This window comes from Paroedura picta, chromosome 7 (genome assembly GCF_049243985.1).
Source record: "Paroedura picta isolate Pp20150507F chromosome 7, Ppicta_v3.0, whole genome shotgun sequence".
In the NCBI taxonomy this organism is placed as follows: Eukaryota; Metazoa; Chordata; class Lepidosauria; order Squamata; family Gekkonidae; genus Paroedura; species Paroedura picta.
In genome coordinates this window covers 71,755,441-71,775,077 of record NC_135375.1, presented here as the reverse complement: position 1 = coordinate 71,775,077, position 19,637 = coordinate 71,755,441, and the positions used below count along the sequence as shown (strand labels likewise).

At 43.1% G+C, this 19,637-nt stretch overlaps 1 protein-coding gene across 2 annotated transcripts in view; it reads left to right on the top strand.

Moving 5' to 3' along the window:
• Positions 1 to 19,637, top strand: part of TJP2 (tight junction protein 2) — an 82,772-nt gene that overhangs the window by 1,154 nt on the left and 61,981 nt on the right. The window lies entirely within an intron of this gene.

Sequence of the window (19,637 nt, the reverse complement as noted above, 5' to 3'; positions counted from 1 at the left end):
AGCTTGTGCTGCTTGGAACTTGCAAGAGGAGATACTTATGTGGTGTCAGAAAAGCTCTGTACACTAGACAATCAGTAAGAGAGAGACTTCTATATCTTTTGATTCTAAAATATGGAATTCAGATGAATGGAATATATTTTTGTCTGTGTTTTTATGGTCTATTGCAATAAAACTTTCAAAGTGACTTAGAAATACTCTGTTGAAAACCAGTAACCTAAAATAAAATAGTGTTCAGGCTTTACTCAGTACTGCCACACTGAAAATGCAGCCGCTTACGGCTGACTTTGTGTTTTGTAAAATGATGGTACATTACAAAGTTGTAGCTAGAAGGCAAGGTTTTAGATAAGATACATTTATTTGTATATAGCCATAGGCCTTTACAAAATATAAAATACAAATTTACAAACAGTAAAATAGAATAAAAGGAACTGTATAAAAATATAAAATTTAAGACCAAAAAACTGAAACAGCATACAAAGTGCAAGAGTGTTAAGAGGCTGCCTTAGTGGTTGTAACATTGGCCCTTATTTTCCTTGCAGCCAAGGCAAATAGGGCGGTTTTATATGTTACATCATCAACCTGGTCAGATAAAAGATAGATTATCTTTTCAGCAACGGAGTGAAGGTTAGAACCCCGTAAGGTCTCATTGAGGAATTTGGCTCTGGGTTGAGCATAAAGTAAGCAGTCAAAGATGTAGTGGGGAGGCAAGGTTTTACAAAGATGTAATTGCTGTGTCTTTTGTGCTCCATTATAGTTTAATATTTATATAAAAACAGACAAAACCCAATTGTCCTAGATAGACGTGTCAATAATGAGAGTTCCATTTTGTTGTTGTTGTTGTTATGTGCAAAGTCGTGTCCGATCCACCGCGACCCCATGGACAATGATCCTCCAGGCCTTCCTGTCCTCTACCATTTCCTGGAGTCCATTTAGGTTCACACCGACTGCTTCAGTGACTCCATCCAGCCACCTCATTCTCTGTCGTCCCCTTCTTCTTTTGCCCTCGATTGCTCCCAGCATTAGGCTCTTCTCCAGGGAGTTCTTCCTTCTCATGAGGTGGCCAAAGTATTTGAGTTTCATCTTCAGGATCTGGCCTTCTAAAGAGCAGTCAGGGTTGATCTCCTCTAGGACTGACCGGTTTGTTCGCCTTGCAGTCCAAGGGACTCGCAAGAGTCTTCTCCAGCACCAGAGTTCAAAAGCCTCAATTCTTTGACGCTCGGCCTTCCTTATGGTCCAACTTTCACAGCCATACATTGCAACTGGGAAGACCATAGCCTTGACTAAACGCACTTTTGTTGGCAGGGTGATGTCTCTGCTTTTTAGGATGCTGTCTAGATTTGCCATAGCTTTCCTCCCCATGAGCAAGCGTCTTTTAATTTCTTTGCTGCAGTCCCCATCTGCAGTGATCTTGGAGCCCAGGAAAATAAAATCTGTCACTATCTCCATTTCTTCCCCATCTATTTGCCAGGAATTGAGAGGGCCGGATGCCATGATCTTTGTTTTCTTGATGTTGAGTTTCAAGCCAACTTTTGCACTCTCCTCCTTCACCCGCATCAACAGGCTCTTTAGTTCCTCTTCACTTTCTGCCATTAGAGTGGTATCATCTGCATATCTGAGGTTGTTGATATTTCTCCCTGCAATCTTGATCCCAATTTGTGACTCCTCTAATCCCGCAAGAGCCTCTTGTGGCGCAGAGTGGTAAGGCAGCCGTCTGAAAGCTTTGCCCATGAGGCTGGGAGTTCAATCCCAGCAGCCGGCTCAAGGTTGACTCAGCCTTCCATCCTTCCGAGGTCGGTCAAATGAGTACCCAGCTTGCTGGGGGGTAAACGGTAATGACTGGGGAAGGCACTGGCAAACCACCCCGTATTGAGTCTGCCATGAAAACGCTACAGGGCGTCACCCCAAGGGTCAGACATGACTCGGTGCTTGCACAGGGGATACCTTTACCTTTACCAAATCCCGCATTTCTCATGATGTGCTCTGCATACAAGTTAAATAGGCAAGGCGACACTATACAGCCTTGCCGAACTCCTTTCTCAATTTTGAACCAGTCAGTGATTCCATGTTCAGTTCTCACTGTTGCTTCTTGACCTGCATATAAATTTCTCAAGAGACAAATAAGATGCTCTGGTATTCCCATCTCTTTAAGAACTTGCCACAATTTGTTGTGCTCCACACGATCAAAGGCTTTAGCATAGTCAATGAAGCAGAAATAGACGTTCTTCTGGTACTCCCTAGCTTTCTCCATGATCCAGCGTATGTTGGCAATTTGATCTCTAGTTCCTCTGCCTCTTCGAAATCCTGCCTGTACTTCTGGAAGTTCTCGGTCCACATATTGCTGAAGCCTAGCTTGTAGGATTTTGAGCATAACTTTGCTAGCATGAGAAATTAGTGCAATGGTGCGGTAGTTTGAACATTCTTTGGCATTGCCCTTCTTTGGGATTGGAATGTAAACTGACCTTTTCCAATCCTGTGGCCATTGTTGAGTTTTCCAAATTTGCTGGCATATTGAGTGTAGCACTTTTACTGCATCGTCCTTTAAGATTTTGAATAGTTCAACTGGAATGCTGTCACCACCACTAGCTTTATTGTTGCTCAGACTTCCTAAGGCCCATTTGACTTCACATTCCAGGATGTCTGGCTCCAGGTCAGTAACTACCCCACTGTGGTCATCAGGGATGTTAAGCTCGCTCTTGTATAGTTGTTCTGTATAATTTTGCCACCTTTGTTTAATCTCTTCTGCTTCTGTGAGGTCCCTACCATTTTGGTCGCTTATCATACCCAACTTTGCATGAAACGTTCTCTTCATATCTCCAATTTTCTTGAAAAGATCTCTGGTCCTCCCCATTCTATTGTTTTCTTCTATTTGTTTGCACTGTTCATTTAAGAAGGCATTCTTATCTCTTCTAGCTTTTCTCTGGAATTCTGCATTCAATTGGGTGTATCTTTCTCTTTCTCCCATGCCTTTCACTTCCCTTCTCTCCTTAGCTATTTGTAAAGCTTCCTCAGACAGCCATTTTGATTTCTTGCATTTCTTTTTCTTTGGGATGGTTTTAGTTGCTACCTCTTGTACAATGTTGCGAACCTCCGTCCATAGTTCTTCAGGCACTCTGTCTATCAGATCTAATTCCTTAAATCTATTTGTCACCTCTACTGTGTATTCGTCGGGGATATGATTTAGTTCATACCTGAGTGGCCTAGTGCTTTTCCCTACTTTCTTCAATTTAAGCCTAAATTTTGCAACAAGAAGCTCATGATCTGAACCACAATCAGCTCCTGGTCTTGTTTTTATTGACTGGATAGAACTTTTCCATCTTTGGCTGCAGAGCACATAGTCAATCTGATTTCTGTGTTGACCGTCTGGTGATGTCCATGTGTAGAGTCGTCTCTTGGGTTGTTGGAAAAGAGTGTTTGCTATGACCATTGTATTCTCTTGACAAAATTCTACCAGCCTGTGCCCTGCTTCATTTTGTACTCCAAGGCCAAACTTGCCTGTTATCCCGGTTATCTTTTGGCTTCCTACTTTAGCATTCCAATCCCCCATGATGATAAGCACATCATTTTTTGGCGTTGTTTCTAGAAGGTGTTGTAGGGCTTCATAGAACTGATCAACTTCATCCTCTTCAGCAACAGTGGTTGGGGCATAGACCTGGATCACTGTGATGTTGAATGGTTTGCCTTGGATTCGAATTGAGATCATTCTGTCATTTTGGGGATTGTATCCCAAGACTGCTTTTCCTACTCTCTTATTGATTATGAAGGCTACTCCATTTCTTCTGCGAGATTCTTGTCCACAGTAGTATACCTGATGGTCACCTGAATTAAATTCACCCATTCCTGTCCATTTTAGTTCACTGATTCCTAAAATGTCGATATTCAGTCTTGTCATTTCTTGTTTGACCACGTCCAGCTTACCTTGATTCATGGATCTGACGTTCCAGGTTCCTATGGAATAAAAATCTTTACAGCATCGGACTGTCTTTTCGCCACCAGTTACTTCCACAACTGAGCGTCCTTTCGGCTTTGGTCCAGTCGCTTCATTCATTCTGGCGCTACTCGTACTAGCCGTCTGCTCATCCCCAGCAGCATATTGGACACCTTCCAACCTGAGGGGCTCATCTTCCGGCGTCATATCGTTATGCCTATTGGAACTGTCCATAGAGTTTTCATGGCAAAGATACTGGAGTGGTTTGCCATTTCCTTCTCCAGTGGATCACCTTTTGTCAGAGCTCTCAGCTATGACCTGTCCGTCTTGGGTGGCCCTGCACGGTATAGCTCATAGCTTCACTGAACTACGCAAGCCCCCTTGCCACAACAAGGCAGCGATCCTTGAAGGGGGAGTTCCATTTAATGATGGTTAAAGGTAAAGGTATCCCCTGTGCAAGCACCGGGTCATGTCTGACCCTTGGGGTTACACCCTCTAGCGTTTTCTTGGCAGACTCAATACGGGTTGGTTTGCCAGTGCCTTCCCAGTCATTACTGTTTACCCCCCCCCCCCGCAAGCTGGGTACTCATTTTACCGACCTTGGAAGGATGGATGGCTGAGTCAACCTTGAGCCAGCTGCTGGGATTGAACTCCCAACCTCATGGGTAGAGCTTTCAGACTGCATGTTGCTGCCTTACCACTCTGCGCCACAAGAGGCTCTTTTAATGATGGTTACCAGTATTCATATTTGCAGTCAAGATGGAACCTGACAAATAATAATGTGGATCTTATAATTGACACCATCACAGTGTGAGGTTATATAGTGGGGTTTGAGTGTATGTGTATATAAAACATACATGCTTGCATAGAAAAACGTATATGCTTGCACAAAGACATTCACATCCAAAATAGCATTGAATTAGTAGGATTTCTGCTAGCAAAGTGATGAAATCCATGGACTTTGTGAGGTGTGACTGCAGTGTAGGGGGGCTTCTTGTAAAGCAAGGAAGAGAAGATGGATCCTGAGACAGATGTTCAAAACAGAATCCCTCCAATTCCTATTTGTAACAGAATTAAGTCTTGGATTCTTACTAATCTGGGAAAGTAAGGTAGGAATCTATGTATATTGTTTGCTAATGATCTGCTTTTCTGCTGCTACAAAACAACAACAAAGAGGACAGCTGATGCTGTAAACCAGTAACTGAAGAAACGGATAAGGTTCAAAACAGCAGAAATGATGGCTAAGCCTGCATTCAAGGTTCTCCCCTTCTTTTCTTACCCTGAATCATTTTTAGGGGCAGAGTAAATGTCCTGATTCTGACATGCCTGTCCTCAATATTGGATAATTGTGCACAGCCTGTGCTTTTTAATACCCAGATGTGTTGATTTTGTGAACTTTTGCTGAACAAAGCCAATAGCAACTCCTTTTCAGGGGGTATGTCAGCAACCTTTATAAGAAATTCACTTGGCTTATCTTTTGGTATGTTTTAACCTTTGTACATATCAAAATAACCACCACCCTCTTCCCAGCTCACTTTGTGCACCTGAGAGAAACTATTTCCCCACAGGCTGTGTACAGCAATAAACCAGTCAAAGCTGTTCATACTGCCAAAGGACTGTAAATCCTGGGCCGCACTGATACAGCCTTACCACATATGTTTCTTAATACTAGTTAGAGCTAGTAGCTTAGCTGACAGTCCCCTAGGGTGAAGAAGGAGATGCATATGGTTGGAAATCAGAAGTAATTCGGTATATACTAAATCCTGCCTACCAATCACATTTCAACAGATTTATCACAATAGCATCTGATTCTTCATCAACAGCCGCTGCTGTCAACCAGTATAAGCAAATACACATATGTTAACATATGCATATGGAAATCTGCATATGCTTTCATAACCTTACAAAAATACCATCTGGTGGACACAATTAATAATTTGCACTCGCCTTGTTTTCAATTAGATGTGCATCTGAATAAGTATCTTAAGTTCCATTCTAGAATAACTAGTTCCATGTGTTACCCAAGCTAGATGAGGGCAACGCTGTGGTACAAGCATTATTGCACACTATAATTTCTGAGTATTTATCATTCAAAGTGCTCTTCTGTGAGACTGGTGGTAGATACTTTCTTCCTTTTTTAATCTCTGGACTGTTAATCTAGATTTCAAAAGTGTATTGTATGTATAACTTCCTTTTACCTAGTACTCAGCATGGTGTAGTGGTTAAGAGTGGCAGCTTCTTATCTGGAGAGCCGGATTTGATTCCCTGTTCCCCCACATGCAGCCATCTGGGTGACTTTGGTCTCATCACAGCTCTGATAGTGCTGTTCTGACTGAACAGTTCTTTCAGGGCTCTCTCAACCCCACCTACCTCGCAGGGCATCTGTTATGGGGAGAAGGAAGGGAAGGCAATCGTAAGCCACTTTGGGATTCCTTCAGGCAGTGAAAAAAGGGTATAAAAACCAATTCTTCTTTTTCTTCTATCAGGGATTTCCAGTGGTTTTCCATCCTCACTGATAAATCTACATAATATTTATTTATTTGCCTTATTATTTATATATTCCACCTTTCTCAATGAAACTCACGGTGGATTGCACAGTGTCACTGAATACCATCAACAGTATGGGGCATCCAGTAAGGAATGTGATAGGACTAGGATTGCAGGAATCTGAAACAAAGCAAACATCTGAAACCAAGTGGAAATAAAACATGATATATCTTAAATGATGCAGAAATTACATAATAGGATAATTCCATACAGCAGCAGATAGTATGTCCTGTGCACAGGAGTGCAGTCCACAGTGCTTTCCCCTGTTATCAAAGCATCTTTCTGAACCGTTCTGTTCTGTGGTGGTACGAAGTGCTGTTAAGTCACAGCCCTGGAAGGATTGTCAAGGGATGGTTTGCCATCACAGTCCAGGACATAGCAGCCCTGGACTTCTTGGTTGTTTCCCAGCCGAGTTACATTCTGTTATAGTATGGCCCTTTTACCAGTGTAAAAAAAATGTGCCTGAACAATTTTGTTTTGCATAGGTTGCAGAATGCCAGCAGAATGGTAGTCCTCCTGACATCATCAGGCAGGCTGCTCCTGAAGGATCTTGCCCATTTGCAGGGTGGCATCTGCAGAAGACACTGCTCAGATGAGTGATGCTGTCACGGTGTAACATACAAGGAGAAATGGTCTTAATACATGAATTTGAATGTATTAGATACAGCATAATGCCAGTCATTCTTAGATAAGACAAGTACAAACTATGTATTTGTAGATATCTGTAGATATTAGGGTATATGTCTTATTTGTTTTCTCCCCCCCCCCTCCATGATTCCTTACAGGCCTCAACTTTCATTTAAAATTGCCCAGCAGCGAGATGGTTTAGATTTTGTTTAGAGCAGCCAAGGAAAATATCTGGAAGGATCTTGACATGGTTTGGGGGGAAATGTAAAAGTTATACTGAAGAAAGATGATTCCTGGAGTGTTTTGAAAAGGTTTCCTTTCAGCTAATAAAATGAGTTTCAGCTTGGATTGCCTCAGTTCATAGCTGGTATAGCTTTGATGCTGCAGAATGAGAAGCATTATAATTGGGGATGAAAAAGGACCTGACAGAAGAATAGCTGGGATATGCTTGAGAAAGTTTAGATTGGAGAACTCTCTGTGATATTAGCTGCATTGTTTGGAAGAGCAGTTTCTCTATCTTACTTAACTACAAGTAGTTTTCCTACCCCCACTACCTGAGATTCTGGGAAGCAGCTGCCATTGACCATTAATAAACCCTGAAAGACCCATGGACAAAGTTTTATTGTGTTAGGAATATTTCATTTCCCTAACAGTTCAAAGTGCCTTGCTCACTACCTAGGAAGATGAAAACAATTGTCTGATAGCCTTTGGATGTGAATATGAGTTGTGCAAATGTCACAAGAACCTGTAGTTTGCACTTCTGCTGTCATGTTGCTTATTTTTGCTTGGAATGCTGTTCCATTTATTAGTATGTGGATGCCTGCGCATAACTGTTACAACACATTGTTTTTCAGTAGTAAGTATCCGCTCCAGAAGGTTCAACACTGAGTCTATGCTACTTAAATTAGTTTTGTGTGTTCTTTGCAGCTAAAACTGAATAGAAGCTTCTAATGAAGCTAGCCACACCCCGGTGCATACTGCTGGAGAAAACAATGAGGCAAACTCTTGCCCGTGACAGTAAAATGTGGATGCTGAGTTTTCTCATCGGCCTTTAGCCCTCCCTCATTCAAGCATCTGCTTCAACAACACTTTCTGTCTAATGGACAACAGATTTGACTTGTGCAACTTTATATAAATTGGTTCTCAGAATCTGTGGGAACATATGGGCTGCTCTAGCTAGGGGAAGATTGCTATGTAACAGTCAAAAGGCTTTCTATAAATGAAGCTGTTGGGAAAGAGAACACCAGTCTTCATCTCCTCCCTTGGAAAATAATTCCCTCTATTCCTAGGTGACATTTTGCCTTCCTTCGTGCTGAAAAAGGAATGTTTTATTCTTTTTTTCTCCTTCCTTTTTTCATAGAGGCCCAAGCATAGGGCATCCAAACTACTTACCATAATACATTTGTGAGGTCTGTCCAACCACCTGCTCTCCTTTCACTAGAAACAGATCATGTAGTATTGTTAGTATAGAGAAAATGAATATTTTTGAGTTATGCCAAGGGTCACAAGTCAATAAAATTGAGATCTCACAAGTAACCAAATTAGAACCTTTTTAGGCATTTGGAGCCAAAAGTCTCTGTCGTGGTTAGGGGTACGAACCTCCAAGTGGGAACTGGAGGACCATTTCCACATGAGGAATCTGTTTCTAGACAGACTTTGAAAGTTGGGGGGCTTTAGAGCTCCCTCCACATGACGTTGCTTGCATCCAGAGGCTGCCAAGTAGCTGGGTTGAATTTGGGGGATTTTTAACTCATGATTTTGGGAATTGCCAAAACTGGATTTACATCCCTAAATCGCACGTCCCTTCAGTGAACAACCAGTGAGCACCAAGGGATAAGCCCATATGAAGGGGTAAAGGTGTGATAGTCTCTGCAGCTTTGTCCCATCCTCGCACCCACTCTGCCCTTTCCTTTTCCTTCTCCAAGTAATTTTTTTTAAATGGTGCAGTCCAGGTTGCAGTGCAGCCACAAACTTAACATTGTCAAAGATAAAATAAATATTCTTTAAAGTGTCCACGGTCTTTTTGGGATAAGGCAGGCAAAAAACAGCCCCTTTTCTGTTTTCTGGAGGTGGGGAATGAGTTGGGGAAGGGGGGGGGCGGGTGATCAAGCATCCTTCAGAGGTCTGAGCACCTTGTTTTAAAGCCAACCATTAACACAAAATGTCTTTTTGGGCTCCAGGGACCATGTGCATCCTTCCCACAACTTGGGCAGGCAAAAACAGCTCCGTTTCTGTTTTCTGGAAGTGAGAAATGAGCTAGGAAAGTGAGGGGCAGGTGATCAGACAGCCTTCTCCCGTTCATACAGCAGTCTGAGCGCTTTGTTTTTAAGCCAACCATTAATACAAAATGTCTTTTTGGGCTCTAGGGACTATGTTCAGCATCTCAGAAATCCACCCAGACAGAAATAATCCCAAAGAACAGGAATTTAGGAAATTTACACATCTTCTAAAATTATCAATAAGAAGACTTTCATCATACTATAAATTGCTTTTAAAGCACCCTTTATTTATGCATTGAGTATGCTGGATTTCAGGAATCCCTGGCATCCTATATATCGCTTCAACTTGATCTGTGTGCTTTCTCCACCGTTTTTTATATTTTTTGGAACTCCTGGGATCATGGCCAATTCTGTGCATGATTTTTCATATCCACTGTGGACAGAACAGATTCTTGGCTGGTCTTGGGTCAATTATAGATAACTGTAATGCTGATGACACTGACTGGAATAAATTTTCTTTTCTTAAAAAAAAAGGGTTGGAAACTTGTATTTTCTTTCAGATTACTATAAAACCAACAAAATTCCTTGATGATTACAAGTACAAAAACCTCCGGCTATGTATAAAGATAATGAGAAATTTAGGAAAAGATGGAACTCTTATTTTGAATAAATGTTCTTTTGTTTAACATTATTGAAACTTCAATATCAAATATTGATATTGATAAGATTTTTGGATTCCTTTTTATTTTGATTAATAATTACTTTTGATTAATAATTACTTTTGATTAATAGTTAATTGAAACTGAAAAAAATTAACTAAATGTTCTGATGAGTTAAAAGAGTTGGCTGTAACTGCTCACAGGGTCAGGTCAATTCACATTCGTTATTAGGAGTTCTGTATCTCTCTAGCTGGATCCTTTGCTTTTCACGTGGGTCAGAGCATCATCAGGGACCTTTGTGTCTCTTTTTCAAAAAAAATTATTTGAACCTTATTTTATATTGCGATTTGTAAGTTTCCTTTCATTCATTCTCCTTTTCTATAGAGGTTTAAGGAAGCAATGCAGCACATGGTTCAGCTTGCAGAAATCCCATCAAAATCAATGGGATTTAAACATGCTTAGCAGTGTACTGGATTGTGTCCTAGGATTAAAGTGAGCTAAGTAACTGTTTATGAGAAATGGTCTAAGGTTTCATGTTTAGGTAACCTAGCCCAAAGTAGGATTACTTGGCATACTGAAAAGAAATGGATCATTGGTATAATATTGTCTGGACTGACTATGTTACCAGGTATCATTTGCCAAGTAGGAGGAAATAGAAACAGATTTTCCAGCTTCAGACCACATTCCACTGAACTCTGGGTCAGTGCAGAGTCAGATACCTGTGTTGGTATGAAACGAATTTCCATTAGTTCTAAATTATGAAACATGTTTATTTTTCATGCATTTTTCATTTCACAAATCCAGAAAGATAATTTTAATCTATCATTCCATCATTAATAACTAGTAAAGCTGGCCAAGACAGACCAAAGCAAAAGAATATGACTTCATAGGATTTATGTAAATTTGCTTCCGCTCTGGTCTCATTAATTTGATGTTAATTCCCTCATAAGTGTTTAGGTAGCTGTGTCTTAATGCAGACAGAAGTTTCTACCTCTTCCTGTATTTTTACCCTGACTTTCTGTAAAGCAACTTTTGAATAGGAAAGTTAGTGTCTTGCATTTGTTCCAAAGTAATTCTGAACATGATGCCCACCTCTGTGAAACCAGAAAATAATAGTAGATAAATGTGAATATATTTTTATGGTTAATGATAGACTATGGCAGTGGTCTGCAATCTTTCCTTGGCTGTGGACTGCTGCCACTGGGTGGAGGCAGAGGGCGACCCAGCCCCCACGCATGCATGGCAGCCCTGCCACAAACGCGCATGTGCGGACTTGCCGCGCATGCGCGTTTGCGTCCAGCGGGGCCGTAAACGCGCACATGTGGCAGTTTTGCCGAAGCGGCTGATTAGCTTGCGGCTCGGAAAGCTTTTGCTTTGGGAGGGGGGAAAGAGGGAGCGACGGCCACCGGCATGCCAGCGGCGCAAACGCGCATGCGTGGATTTACCTAGCCCAAATTAGGATTACCTGGCATGTTGAAAAGAAATGGATCATTGGTATAATATTGTCTGGACTGATTATGTTACCAGGTATCATTTGCCAAGTAGGAGGAAATGGAAACATGCACGTTTGCGCCGCCAGCATGCTGGCGGCCGCGCTTCAGTCTCCCCCCTCCCCCCCGAAGCAAGAAGCTTGCCAGGCCGCAAGCTAATCGGCTGCTTTGGCGGCTGATTTGCTCATGGCCTGGTGGGCTTCTCGCTGCGGGGGGGGGGGAGAAGGAGCTGCGGCCCGGTGCTGAGGCCTTCGTGGCCCGGCACCGGGCTGCTGCCCCGGCCTTGGGGACCACTGGACTATGGGAGTTCTTTATTTTTTATATTGAGAAATAGCAATCTCTGGGTGAGAATTTCACTTAAATGGAACTATTTATTTATTTGGCTTTCTTTGCTGCCACTCCCAAGGTCACCGAGTCAAGGCCACTCACAACCAACCTATTGGTATTTGAAGAGTGGAGAGCTTTCTGGGGGGGGGGGGCTAGGCAGACAGGTGGTCCTTCAGATATGCTGGACCCAGGTCGCATATGGCCTTGAAGGTCAGAACCAATACCTTGAACCAGATCCAGAATTCAACCTGTAACCAATGCAGCTGCCTCAGCACTGGCTGGATGTGAGCTCTCCAAGGTGTTATATATTTTGCACCACTTGCAGTTTCTGGGTCGGGGACAAGGGTGGGCCTGTATAGAGCGAGTTACAAAAGTCATTACTATGATTTGCCTATATATGGAAACACACAGCTTTTATCTACTTAGTCAGTCCCCAATTTAGCGCTAAAGAAAATCTGGTCTATAACAGGCCACAATCTTTTATTGTCTGGAAATATAGCATGCTATAAAGAGAGAGCAAGCAACACTGGTGCCAGAGGTGCCTGTAGGACAGAGTAAATTTAGTAAGATAAATGGGATTACTTGCTAGTTCATGGGATTATATTGAAGTAAGCTATAGTTGATCAAATGCAGAATTGTTCAGATGTTTTCAGAGGCAGAGGACTGGAATATAAAATAGTAATTTAAAATCTTATTCCCAAGGATAAAGCTTAAATTATTCCCCTTTTAGAAAGAAGCTTTCTTCCATTTTAAATACATAGCAAAATCTTCATAGGCTATGTGAGGATTTATGTCCATTGTCAGTGTAATATTTTAATTTCACAATTTAAAATGCTATTTCTTATTTTCTTTTGTGTAAGAACGTAGTTATATATAGTGTTTCCAGCTTCTTGGTAGCACCTGGAGATCTCCTGGAATGTTCTTCAGTTTCCCTTAAGAAAATGGCTGCTTTGGAGGGTAGCATCTACCATCCCCAGGCTCCATCCTCAAATCTCCAGGAATTTCCCAATCTGAAGTCAGCAACTGATACATTAGAACAGGCTTTCTCAACAAGAGTTTCCAGGAACGCTGGGGTTTCTTGTCAGCCCTGGAAGGGTTTCCTGAATGGGTAGGAGTGAATTAATTTGTGTGTGTGTATATTCTTAAACATTTATCAGGTGATATGACCATATATAGGAGCCTCTTGTGGCGCAGAGTGGTAAGGCAGGAGACATGCAGCCTGAAAGCTTTGCCCGTGAAGCTGGGAGTTCAATCCCAGCAGCCGGCTCAAGGTTGACTCAGCCTTCCATCCTTCCGAGGTCGGTAAAATGAGTACCCAGCTTGCTGGGGGGTAAACGGTAATGACTGGGAAAGGCACTGGCAAACCACCCCATATTGAGTCTGCCATGAAAACGATAGAGGGCGTCACCCCAAGGGTCAGACATGACCCAGTGCTTGCACAGGGGATACCTTTACCTTTTACCTTATGACCATATATAGTCATGTCAACCTACCCACCCTTCCCCCAAAAGGCCAATGATGGGCCTGGAGGGGATGGGAAAGGGAGGGGCCCTGGGTGGGTGTGAACACGGCTATGCTTCCAAACCATATTCTGCACAATCACATCACCTCTGGGGTTTCTTGAAGACTGAAAAATAATTCAGGGGTTTCTTGATGGTTAAAAAGTTGCGAAAAGCTACATAAGTATCTGTTCCTTGTAAGAAAAATACACTAACTGCCCCCAGATGCTTTGATATGTGAACTATAGTTATACAACATAACAGCTACATCAAATATATTCCAGGCATAAGTAGTCTCAATCAGTTAACCTCCCCCCCCCCCCAATAAAACATAATTTTAGCTGAACCAGGGATTGCATGCAGGTGATGGCAATTTGTCTTATACAAAAGGGTGGCTAGATAATGAGTGGTGGTTTGTTTTGGTCTTTTTGTAATTTCATTGATTGTTTAAAATTACTTTGCCCTTTGGCTATAAAATTGTAGCAGTTATCAAAGTTAAAACAAATTTAACTAATAATACCAAATACTTTGACCATCATGCCTACAAAATTTAAAAACACAGAAGCCATAAAAATACAGGTATTATTAGACATAAATAAATGAAAATTACATAGTCTAAAACTGGAACCCAAAGGCAAGGAACTGAGCCATAAAGAGCAAATAAGGCTTTATTTCATATGAAGTTCCCCATACTTTGAAAAGGTTCTTGGTATGGTGGCACCATGTCAAGTGAGATGCTAAAGACAAAATCTTTTAGCCCTTTAATTTATTCTTTCATTGTGCTTACATATCATACCTGCAGCACCTGGTCTTCTGTATTGACGGAAATGTGACACTGAGACTCACTTCAGTCTCCTGGAACCATGTGCAGATTGGCTTGAAGACCAATGGAGTGGAGTTCCAAGTAATTGTTCTTAGGAGAGGAGGACAGATGTTCCAGTGACCTTACCTTGGTTTGGGGGAAAGGAATGTAGTCAGTGCTTTTTCTCTCTTTGTAATCTATATTTCCTCAGGGGATTAGGCAACATTTCTCTTGAATTCTCTTTAAAACCACTTGAAAGCTGTCTGAACAGAGGAGTCAGGTTTGTATTTTAATTCCTTTGAAGTACTAAAGGGAAACCTTTGATGGAAAAGACCATTTTATTTTCCTTTTGTTGACATGTTGTGGTATAGATTTTATTACATGATGCTTGCAGATGGTAACTTTGCTCATGGGCCTGAGGTTCCCAGGGAAGCTCATCTGTCACCAACCACAGCTAGTGCTTTCTGGGTCTTGGCCCCCACCTGGTGGAATGAGCTCCCAGGATCCTGCCAGAGCTAAAACAATTCCACAGGGTCTGCAAAAAGGAGCTCTTCCACCAGGCTTTTGGTCAAGACAAGTAAACAGCCACCAGCCATTAACCAGAAGCCCCATCAGTTGCACCAACAGAAAAACAGAACCATAGCACAGAGAAACTAAATAGTTGATTGTTGGGTACTGATTGTTAAATTGCACTGTTCAATACAAGTTTCACTGTTTAATATGTTTCTATTTGAATTTGTATTGCTACATTGCTTTATGAGATTTACAGTGTAAATCACCCTGAGCCAAAAGAGAGAGCAGCATATAAATATATAAATATACTAGTAAAAAAGCCCATTGTATTCCAAATACAATGGGCCCTAGCAGGGGGGGGGAGAGCGAGGGACTGGCGAGGGCAGGGTGAGGAAAGGTAGCTTACCGGTGAGAGGGCTGTAGCGACGTCGGGCAGCTCCTTCGCGGCGGGCAGCTCCTTGGGTGGCTCCTTCTCGGCGGGCAGCTCCTTTGCGGTGGGCAGCTCCTTCGGCGGGTGGCTCCCTGGCGCGGTCTTCTTGCCGGCGGCCATCTTCTTGTGCCGGCGATGCGTTTTTAGAGGCCGGGGGCTCCCTGGGCGGCGGCTTGAATCGGCGAGAGGCCGCGCGGCCCGATCCGCGGGCGCGGCCCGCGGGCGTGGCCCGATCCGCGGGCGCGGCCCGATCAGCGGGCGCGGCTCGCGGGCGCGGCCCGATGCGTGGGCGTGGCCCCCGCGGGGGCGGCCCCCACGGGCGCAGCCCGATGCCCTGCCGGTCCCCAGCCTAATAAAGGTTGGGGACCACTGGCTTAGAGGTTCTTAGAGGCCGGCTGGCTTGGAGCAACTGCGAGCTGCGCTACGCGCAGCTCGCAGTTGCTCCGGCAAGGAATCGGAGGGACCAATTGGCAGGCGCTTCGCGCCTGCCGATTGGTCCCTCCGATAGTCTGTCATGAGGAAGGGGCCAATCGGCACCCTTCCTCATCCCGGACACAGCCCGCCTTCCAAGGGCTTACTGTTTTATTTAGTCCGTGGCGCCCGCGGCGCCACGGGCGGTGTAAAGATGGATGGAATGGGATTGGATTGTATTCACCAGGCTGGCAGCCATGAAGAATGTGGTAATTCTATTCACTGTCGCTTTTTGTAGTCTAGCTAGTTAGGGAGGAGACTAAGATCGTGTGCTAGTGCCTTTATTATTTTTAATATCACTCTTGCCTTTGAATGTCATAAAATATATAAGTAATTAATGCTGTGTGTGTGTACATGTTGTTGTAGTGTGCACTTTTGAAAGGGTTGCCAGCCTCCAGGAAGGAACTAGAGTTCTCATAGAATTACAGTTAATCTCCAGATGACAAGAGTTTGGTCCCCCTGGCATTATACCCCACTGAGGACCCTTCCCCTCTAGAGTTGGCAAACCTACCATCGGAAATGATTACTCCCCTCCCCCTCAATGTTAAATGTAATTGTTAGGCCTCAACTAAATAATCTTTATATATCTACTAGCCATAAAGGCCGTTGCATGCATGGATGCAATGGGCGCTAGAGGTTCCCCCCTCCAGGCCCACCATGCTGCCCCACCTGCTCCTCTCTGTGTTGAGCTGGTCTCTCTCTTTCTAAGGGGAATGGGGGCTCAGCAGGGCTCTCTGCCTCTCTGCTGCCCTCCCTGGTAGTGAGCCCCACCAGAGGTGGCAGCCTGGCCCTCCATGTCACCCCCGTCTCCACTGCCTCTGCGGGGCCATCACCTCGGCAGTGCAGTCCTTTGTGCTGCTGAGTCTCACAGGAGGCAGCAGCCCGGCCCCAGCCATGTCCTCTGTTGGCAGCGCCGCCGTCACAGGGCTGCCACCTCCAGCGCCGCTGCCTCGCCCCACACATGGGGCCGGCTAGGCGCAGTTCCTTCGCCCTCTGCGGGCAGCGTGTGTGGCAGCGAGGGCGGGCAAGCCACACGTGGCTGCCTGGTGAGGGCTGGGTCTCTAGGGGCCGGCACAATCCGGGGTTACCCAGCTTTGCTGGGTGCCCAAATTGGCCCACATTCCAGGCCTGGACAGACCTGAACAGATTCCACCTTGGAGGCTGTTTCCCTTTTATTTATATAGCTAATGGTGTGTTTCAGTTTGGTTCTACAGTGTTAGAATAGCTTCTGGTGCTGAAGAACTGCCCTTTTTTTTAGCCTGAAAGTGCGCTGGTTGTCTTTTTCTTTTTCTTAAGTTAGCAGTATACCTCGCTGGTGATCTTGAAAATTGTCTGTCTGATGATGCTATGAATAAAGTCACGTGACATAAAAAGGTAAAGGTAACCCCTGTGCAAGCACTGGGTCGTGTCTGACCCTTGGGGTGACACCCTCTAGCGTTTTCATGGCAGACTCAATACGGGGTGGCTTGCCAGTGCCTTCCCCAGTCATTACCGTTTACCCCCCAGCAAACTGGGTACTCATTTTACCGACCTCGGAAGGATGGAAGGCTGAGTCAACCTTGAGCTGGCTGCTGGGATTGAACTCCCAGCCTCATGGGCAGAACTTTCAGACTGCATGTCTGCTGCCTTACCACTCTGCGCCACAAGAGGCTCTTTCATGTGACATAAGTTATGCCAAATCTTAAGGACATGTTTTTCATATATCTCTTGAGGCATGTGGGAGGAAGATTAAAATGAATGTTTGGCCACTCTAGTTCATCCTGAATTAGTCTTATTTCAGCTGCCCTATCCTTCTATTGCCATCAAACTCCATCCCCTCATTCTGCTTTAAAGTATCTAATATTTAAGAAATGTTCTTGAGAGCCCAATCCTTCAAAATACAGGGGTTTTTTTCTAATTAGGAGAGGGAGTGCCTTCAGGAGTGTGTGTGACATGCTGCTCCCACAAGCTAGGTTCTAAATCGCTTTGTAGAGAAAAAGTCCTTGGATGTTGTTAGCCCACATTCAGTTTTACTGGCCTGCTAGACATGTCTGTGTTAGTCATTTATGAAGGGCTGGCTGGAAAGTGGGGGATAGGAGGGAATGATACACACACACACACACCCCTTAATAACATTTTCCTTCTTGGCCAACTGAAGGTAATCCTCCTGGGAGGATATTTGCAAGACCTTTCTAAATAAATGTAGTTATTTTGTTTAATTCTGTACAGATTCCCCCACTCCCCCAGCATCTGCTAACTTTGCTTTCATTTAAATAAAATTCCCATATGCCACCTCTTCCCCTGCTCAGTCCTTTTGGATGCCATTAGTTTGGCATGAAATAGAAGGGAGGCAGAATGCTTTGCATCCAGCACTACTTAATGCCCTACAAAGTTGAGAGAACAAATCTGTAGCAGGCAGTTGACTCCATCTGAGAGACGCGTCACCTGCTACTCCATTAGTACTTGGGAAGATTATAAGCTGCGGAGATTTAGCTGAGGATTAGTAAATTGGAGAGTGTACATTATCGGACCAGGCTTAGACCCACGATTGTCTCTTGATTCATTTTCATTAGTGCTTTATTCAAAGATCGCTGGAATTATGTAACTATGACGTTTCAGGAGAATCTGTCAGGATTTTTTTTTTTTTGCTCATCTCCAAAAGTTATTTTTATAACTCTAGCCTGCAATGTGCACAGCCCATTCTGAAAAACAGCGCTGCAGCTCATTCAGATTTCTGGGGCAAGATGATCTTGGAGGCTGTCGCCCAACACCAGTTGTCGTCTTGTTCAGCAGTGTATTGAAAGAGGCAGGATGAAGTACAAGAAATATATAACCATTCTTGAGGCTGCAATTGGGATCACTCCCCTTAATAAGAGGGAACTATTGCCTGTAGTCCGACATGCAAACCTTTGGCAACATCCAGGGTAAGTTTCATGTGGGATAAATGAGTAACTGCAAAAAAAACAAATATTTACTTAGTGAGAATGTATGCTAGAGATCAAGCAGCTATCTGCAAATGTATGAAAACATTAATTTAGGGAGTTGCAGAGCCAGAACCTAATTTTCTTAGTGAAATGTTCTTGGCTGGCATTTGGGTTGCTAGGATAATTTGACAGCAGTGTCAGTAATAGCATTTAAGCCTCTGTATAAACTGTTGATACAAAAACTTAGCAGATAAGCCCATGTAGACTTGAAGCAATGGCAAATCAAATGGGAATTTTGTGGTTTAATCCTTGATTACATTTCCTGCCTCCCCGTATCTGGAATGTAATTTTGACTGTTATTTTAGAAAAGGAACATTTTGATCCTGGAGGAATAAAATAAATTGATTCCTATAAGCCTACTTAATGTTTATGTTTATTGAAGGCATTTATATTCTCTATATCCTAACAATTTCCATGTTAGATATTGAATTTGAAAACCGCTTAAAAGTGAAATACTTATCGAATGAGATCAAAATGCAGAACATTAGAATCGTTCAGATGCTGAACTTACTGCATTGCTTTGAAAGGTATATGAGGGTTTTTCAGTTGTGCCTCTTTATAATGCAGTAAACTAGAGTGTCACTCCTTTTCCAATCGCCACTCACATGCATTTTAAAAGGATACAAGCTGAAAAACAGACAGGTTCAATTCACATCTAATACTCATACATTTTGTGCTCAGTGATTTGAAAGTCATTGCATCATGGCAATGAACTGGGAGTGTGCCAAATGCCAATATAATTTGGAAGTGCGAGTATGTGTGTATGAAAGAGAGATCTATCAGATGGAATGTTAATTTTACATTTGAAGAAAACGTTTTACAGCTGGTAAGAATCTCCTGACATAATTTTTGTGGCCAGGCAACCAGGGTGGCTGAACTGCTTCTAACTTCCTTATTTTTCTTTTTTCAATAAAAGCATTTTTCTGGTGTCTTTCCCCCCCTTAGACAGGAACTGAGAACAACATGCATTTTTTTTTTTACTTAGATTGGCCTTTATTTTAGTGCAAGCCAGGTTTCAACACTTGAATTAATTCATTAAAGAAAAATTTAATTGAGGTTCTTAATCAAGAGAAGAACTTGACAAGTTATGTCCTGCTTAAGTGATGTTGGTATTAGAAATCTAGAAAGGTTCTGTGCATGTGCAAAAAGCACTTATGTACATGTA